This window comes from Solanum stenotomum, chromosome 11 (genome assembly GCF_019186545.1).
Source record: "Solanum stenotomum isolate F172 chromosome 11, ASM1918654v1, whole genome shotgun sequence".
Lineage (NCBI taxonomy): Eukaryota > Viridiplantae > Streptophyta > Magnoliopsida > Solanales > Solanaceae > Solanum > Solanum stenotomum.
In genome coordinates, this window is record NC_064292.1 from 32707591 (window position 1) to 32715008 (window position 7418).

Genomic DNA, 7418 nt, shown 5'->3' on the forward strand with positions numbered 1-7418 from the left:
TGTGCACTTGCTCGAGAGAGAGTTGCAGAGCCAAAGTAGCAATCTTAACATCTTTAGTAGTGGGTTACCATGATTTCAGCTTGAGAGAGTGAAATATGGGATCTATCCTTTGTATCCAACTCGAGAGAGTAGATTTTATGAGGACCAAGGGCAGGGCATCTTCCGGTTAGTGTTGAAGTTCGAGAGAATTCGACAGAGAAAAGGTAATTGTTCGAGAAAAAGTTACTTTACATATGGTACAACCTACCCACAACAAATTATCCTATTGTGAGCATCAATATTCACCCACTAAGTTAGAATTCGGCAATTGGTTGGTCATTACCCCAAGTTTTACTTTACTATTTGATCGTTTCGTGTTGAAGTGTGAAATTGGAGGGACAATAAAAACAAGATATTTGGAACTAAAACCAAAAAGGTGAAATATTTGCTCAATTGAAGAGATTGTTGTCATACTTTCATCATTGAATTTGAAAGGAAAAAAACTACTTCCTGTGGGATTTGACCAGAACTCACTTAGTTGGGTTATAGTACTGACTAACGATCATTGGCACTTAGTATTGGATGAAGTGTCCTGATACGTGAAATCAAAATGGCTCCGTTGCCGTGGAGTAGAATTACTTAGAGTTCTTTGATTGAAGATTTGACACTCTCGAATTTGTTGGTTGTAGTTAAATTAGATTTTTTTGCTTTGTGTAAGTGCTGGTTGGACTACATAGAAGTGAACATGAGTGAGGAAGAGATGAACGATAGTCAAGCAGGTCATCGGGATGGTATTGACGATATCAATAGTGTTTACAACCCAGCTCAATCGGGTGGGATGGGTGCAATTTGCATCCCACAAGCTGATGAGAATGCAATGTTTGAAGTCACTAGCACAACTCTTCATCTACTCCAATTGAGAGGACTATATGGAGGGCTATAACACGAAGACCCGCATGAACATGTTAGAAATTTTACAGAGGTATGCAACCCGTTTTCATTGAAAAATGTGTCGCAATAGTCAATTCGGATGCGGTTATTTCCACTATCCTTAAAGGGAAAAGCTAGAAAGTGGTTAGCTGAGTTACCAAACAATTCCATCACATCATGGGAGGAGCTGAATATAGCATTCAACACATGGTTCTTTCCTCCATTAAGGATGATGAAACTTAGGGAAAATATTCAAGGTTTCAAGCGACGGGAGGGAGAGCCCATCCATGAAACGTGGGTGAAGTTTAAGAAACTCTTACTTAAATGCCCAACTCATGGGTTACCAAACGATTTACTACTCCAATATTTTTACCGCAGTCTTGATTCCGTTAATAAAGGAGTGGCTGATCAGNCGATATCAATAGTGTTTACAACCCAGCTCAATCGGGTGGGATGGGTGCAATTTGCATCCCACAAGCTGATGAGAATGCAATGTTTGAAGTCACTAGCACAACTCTTCATCTACTCCAATTGAGAGGACTATATGGAGGGCTATAACACGAAGACCCGCATGAACATGTTAGAAATTTTACAGAGGTATGCAACCCGTTTTCATTGAAAAATGTGTCACAAGAGTCAATTCGGATGCGGTTATTTCCACTATCCTTAAAGGGAAAAACTAGAAAGTGGTTAGCCGAGTTACCAAACAATTCCATCACATCATGGGAGGAGCTGAATATAGGATTCAACATAAGGTTCTTTCCTCCATTAAGGATGATGAAACTTAGGGATGATATTCAAGGTTTCAAGCGACGGGATGGAGAACCCATCCATGAAACGTGGGTGAGGTTTAAGAAACTCTTACTTAAATGCCCAACTCATGGGTTACCAAACGATTTGTTACTCCAATATTTTTACCGCAGTCTTGATTCCGTTAATAAAGGAGTGGCTGATCAGTTGGTATGAGGAGGAATAATGTTACAATCATTCGAGGTGGCTTTGTTCCTCCTTAATGACATGACTAAAATACCAAGCATGGTACACCCAAGAGGATCAAGTTTCTCCATATTGTTTTTGATTAATGCAAGAGCAACTTGATAAAGAGAGAGAGAGGGGGGGGGGGATGAAAACATCAAGAAGATGTTGGCCCAAATGGAATTTCTACAAGAGCATATGAAAGAGACATGTGGAGTGTTTAAGGTTGAGGAGGGTTCTTCTTCCGGTTACTCAAGGCTGGGGGAGAATCAAGGTTGGGACTCTAAGAGATATGAGGAGGGCTTCTACCCACACTATCTATAGCGAGGCGAAAATCAAGGTTGGAACTATCACAATGGAGAAGAGCAAATGGGATACTATCAAGATTGGGATGAGCAAGGTGATTATGATCATGATGAGAGCCATACTCACTCGAGTGAGAGCCCAAAATAAAAAAGGAGTGCAAGTAGTCCTCGGGTGAATGACTTGTTGTCGCGCATACTTGATAAAGTTGAAGATTTAGATGATTTGCTGAAAGGGATGAAAGATGACTTTTCATCATTAGATAGTAAAGTGAACTCTCATGCCGATGCCATCAAGATACATGAAAGTCAGTTGAGTTTACTTTCATCACAATTGGAACCAAAGTTTGCAATGGAAAATAACAATAAAGAGCTGGTTGTGGTTACTTGTAGCGGAAAAGTAGCAATATGTGATGTGACGAGAAATGAAGAAGCTCAAAAGAATGGAGATGATAAAGGCATGGAGGAACAAGAGATATTTATCCATCAAAGCAGTGCCAAAGAACCACAAAAAGAAGTGGAACAACACGTTCCAATCCCAAAGTCATCCAACCTTTGCTCAAAATACCTCCCCCATTTCCCCAATGCCTAAAGAAGAAGAATGAGAATGAGAAGTTCAAGAAGTTCTTATCGGTGTTTAAAACATTATCAATTAATCTCCCCCTTGTGGAGGCATTGTTGGAAATGCCGGGATATGCCAAGTTCATGAAATAGTTAACAACAAAGAAAAGGAGCTTGGATTTTGAGACAATTGAAGTTTCCCATAGTTGTAGTGTAATTATGACTAAGGACCTGATCAAAAAGATAGAAGATCCCGGGGCATTCACCATTCCTTGCACCATTGGCATGCTCATATTTGCTAAAGCCTTATGCGATTTGGGAGCAAGCATCAACTTAATGCCCTATAAGATCTACAAACAACTTGGGTTGGGTGAACCGAAAACAACCACAATGAGACTATTAATGGCAAACCGTTCAATCAAACATCCCGTGGAGATACTTTATGACATCTTGGTGAAGGTTGATCGGTTTATTTTCCCAGCTGATTTTGTCATTCTCGATTGTGAAATAGATGCTGAAATTCCCATTATTTTGGGAAGACCATTCCTAACAATCAGAAGAGCATTGGTGGATGTTGAAAGCGGAGAATTGAAGTTTCGTGTGAAAGAAGATGAAGTAACCTTCAATGTTTGTAAATCAATGAAACACCAAGTGATATTCATGTGGTGTCCACTGTTGATATTATTGATGAGGCGGTGGCTAGCGTGAGCCATTTGATTTGCATGAGCGAACCTCTTGAAGCCGTGCTTTCTAACTATGATGAATTTGAAATTCAAGGCTATGAAGAGGTAGTAGCTGCTCTTTCAGGTTTGGGAGGGTATTCAAAGACTCCATTGAAGTTTGACATTGATTTGAAAAATAGAGAGAGTCCTCCCGCAAAGCCATCAATAGAAGAACCACCAACTCTGGAATTAAAAACACTTCCCCCCATTTCTGATATGCTTTATTCAAGGTAAATAACATTGTACTGGTGATCATTGCGGCTGACTTGCTTGAATGGCAGGTGAAATTGCTTGTTGAGATATTACGAAGGCATATCAAAGCTATAGGTTAGACCATAGCTGACATAGTGGGAATTCCTCCTGGTATTTATACCGACAAAATTTAGCTTGGTAGTGAGTGTAAACCGAGTGTTGAACATCAGTGGAGATTGAACCCACCAATGCAAGAAGTAGTGAAGAATGAGATAATAAAGTGGTTAGATGCAGGTGTGATCTACCCTATTGCGGATAGCAAATGGGTAAGTCCGGTGCAATATGTACCAAAAAAAAGAGGTATCACAGTGGTCCCAAATGAAAAGGGGGAGCTTGTATCTATCAGGCCAGTGACTGGATGGAGGGTATGCATGGATTACCGAAAGTTAAACTCGTGGACTGAAAAATATCATTTTCCCATGCCCTTCATGGATCAAATGCTTGATCGACTCTTAGAAAGAGGGTATTACTTTTTGGATGGGTATTTCGGTTACAACCAAATCTCCATTGCCCCGGAAGACCAAGAGAAAATCACCTTCACATGTCCCTATTGGACTTTTGCCTTTAATAGGATGTCATTCGGATTATGCAATGCTCCAACAACATTCTAACATTGTAGGCTATCTATTTTTACTGACATGGTGGAAGATTCAATGGAGGTATTTATGGATGATTTCTCGATTGTGAGGGATACTTTTAAGGCATGATTGGAACACTTAGGACAAGTTCTCCAAAGATGTGTGGAGACAAACTTGGTCCTCAATTGGGAAAATGTCACTTCATGGTTAAAGAAGGGATAGTACTTGGTCACAAAGTGTTACAAAAGGGGCTGGAGGTTGATAAAGTGAAGATTAAAGTGATTGAGAAATTACCACCACCAATTTCAGTAAAGGGGGTTCATAGTTTCTTAGGTCATGCCGATTTCTACCGGAGGTTCATCAAAGACTTCTCAAAGATTGCACATCCTCTATGCAAACTCTTAGAGAAAGAGGTGAAATTCCATTTTGATGATGCTTGTATGGTGGCTTTCAGGTGCTTGAAGGAGAAGTTGGTATCCACCCCGGTCATCATTAGCCCTGATTGGTCAGAATTTTCNAAAGACTTCTCAAAGATTGCACATCCTCTATGCAAACTCTTAGAGAAAGAGGTGAAATTCCATTTTGATGATGCTTGTATGGTGGCTTTCAGGTGCTTGAAGGAGAAATTGGTATCCACCCCGGTCATCATTAGCCCTCATTGGTCAGAATTTTCCGAAGTAATATGTGATGCAAGTGGAACGGCATTGGGTGTTGTGCTGGGTCAAAAACGCAACAAACTATTTCACCCAATTTACTACGCGAGCAAGACTCCAAACAATTCTCAACGTAACTATACCGTTACTGAATAAGAATTGCCTGCGATAGTTTATGCATTTGAGAAATTTCAGGCATACTTGCTAGGTACTAAGGTGGTTGTTCACAGTGATCATGCTGTGCTGTGTTACCTAATGGCAAAGAAAGATGCCAAGCCAAGGTTGATAAGGTGGGTATTACTTTTACAAGAATTTGACTTTGATGTCAAAGATATAAAATGTTGTGAAAAGCAGGTAGCTAACCACTTATCAAGAGTAGAGGGTAAGGAGAATGATGAACCTGAGGTTGACATAAATGATTTTTTTTCCCGATGAACAAGTGTTTGCAGTAACTCTCAACCAACCTCCTTGGTATGCCGATTTCTCCAATTACATAGTATGTGGATTAATGCCGGATGAAAGGAACTTCTACCAACAAAAGAGATTCATGTTCGACGTTAAAAAGTACTTTTGGGATGAACCATATTTGTTTCGAGAGTGTGCAAACCACATCATTAGAAGGTTTGTTCCGAAAGAAAAAGCATTAGAAATTCGCTATGTTTGTCATGCTTCACTGGTGCGGGGTCATCATAGTGGTGTGCGTACAACCGCTAAAGTTCTCCAAAGTTGCTATTACTGTCAATCCCTCTACAAGGATGCATACGAATTTGTGAAGAAATGCGCTCAGTGTCAAAAGGAAGGTGGAGTATCCAAAAGACACGAGTTACCCCTCACTGCCATTCTAGAAGTTGAACTATTTGATGTTTATAGAATAGATTTCATGGGCCCATTTGTGAGTTCGTTTGGTAATAAGTATATCTTAGTGGCTGTAGATTATTTTTCTAAATGGGTGGAAGCTGTTGCACTAAAGGGAAAAATGTGGTTCAATTTCTGAACGCTACATCTTTGCTAGAGTCGGTACTCCTCGAGCTATCATTAGTGATGGTGGATCCCACTTTTGCAATAAATGGTTCTCAGCTGCATTGAGTAAGTATGGCGTGAAACACAAGGTAGCAACTCCATATCATCCCCAAAGAAGCCGTTAAGTTGAAGTGTCCAACCGGGAGATCAAAAGCATTTTGGCCAAGGCAGTGAATGCTAATAGAACTGATTGGTCTCTAAAGCTTGATGACGCACTATGTGCATATCGTACCGCATATAAAACCCCAATTGGTATGTCTCTGTATCAGCTAGTTTTTGGAAAGTCTTGTGATGCTTATCATAAGTAACGACACTAACTTACGATATGAGTGTTTACGATCATCGATAGTATAGTAACCCAACTAAAGGTTGGGGTCGGGTCCCAAGGGAGTGGTTTTGAGAATTAATAGAAAAATAAAATTTAGTTCTAACTAGTCGTAGCTAAAGACATTAACGATTAAAAACATAGTAAATTAAATGGGGTGACACGAAAGTGTCAAATATCAATTTGGGGTTTTTGTCATAAGTAGTAAAAGTAGCAAAAATTAACAAGAAAATCAAGTATGGGGAAATATTCTTGGGATATGACCGCAATACAAGTTGAGATAAATCGTTGGGTACATTCTTTCAATAGGAGATTTGCAAGATAATAGTGACTAGACTAAGCTTTAGATGGAAATAAGTTCCCTCTCGGGCAACTTACCCCATTTCAAATGGGTTCCTCTCGGACACCCATTTGCTACATGAAGACCAACCTACACCTTACCCCACTCACTCTCTTGAGCTGAGTGTTAGGCTATGGGACTAGGTCTCACTCTCTCGGGCTGAACCTCATGTTGACCCACTCTTTAGGCCATCAGTCTAGTGGTCTTGGTTTCGTGACCTCCCTCTCGGGCAAGCCGAAAACACATGGGTGATTTTGTATTTGCAACTACAAACCCATAAAATTAAACCACAACCACTAGGTGAAATCACCATTAAAAGACATCTACCCTATCAGCAAGCAAGACCCAACAACAATATCAACAGATATTTGCTAAATCACATCCCAAGAATGGGGCTTTTTAGCCACACATCAAGAAATAACAAATACACCTAAAATGATACTAAAATAAAATGGGTATAAGAAATTAAACCTTGATTTAAGCAAAGGAAGAAGAATGGAGATGACCCACTTCCAACTTGGGAAAGATGAAATCCTTCTCTCTTCAAGTCTCCCACAAAACCCTCTCCAAACTTGAGAGAAAATATCTAAAAACGTACTATTCTATTATGAAAATAATAATAATGGTTCGGAACTTTAAAAATTAATAACAAGTTTAGTATTTATAGACTTCAGAAAATAGTGCTGGTGGATCTTTCGGCGAAGTTAGTCAATGCCGCCGAATGACATCGTCAACTCGCCCTTCTTCTGTTTCATCGTTGTTTCATGCTTGCCTTCGGCAT

General features: G+C 39.9%; 1 non-coding gene across 1 annotated transcript; it reads right to left on the reverse strand.

Annotated features, from left to right (window-relative positions):
• Window positions 1–1689: 1689 nt before the first annotated feature.
• Window positions 1690–1796, reverse strand: LOC125846168 (small nucleolar RNA R71). The gene has a single exon (XR_007444327.1). It is a non-coding gene; the product is annotated as a small nucleolar RNA R71 (small nucleolar RNA).
• Window positions 1797–7418: the final 5622 nt, after the last annotated feature.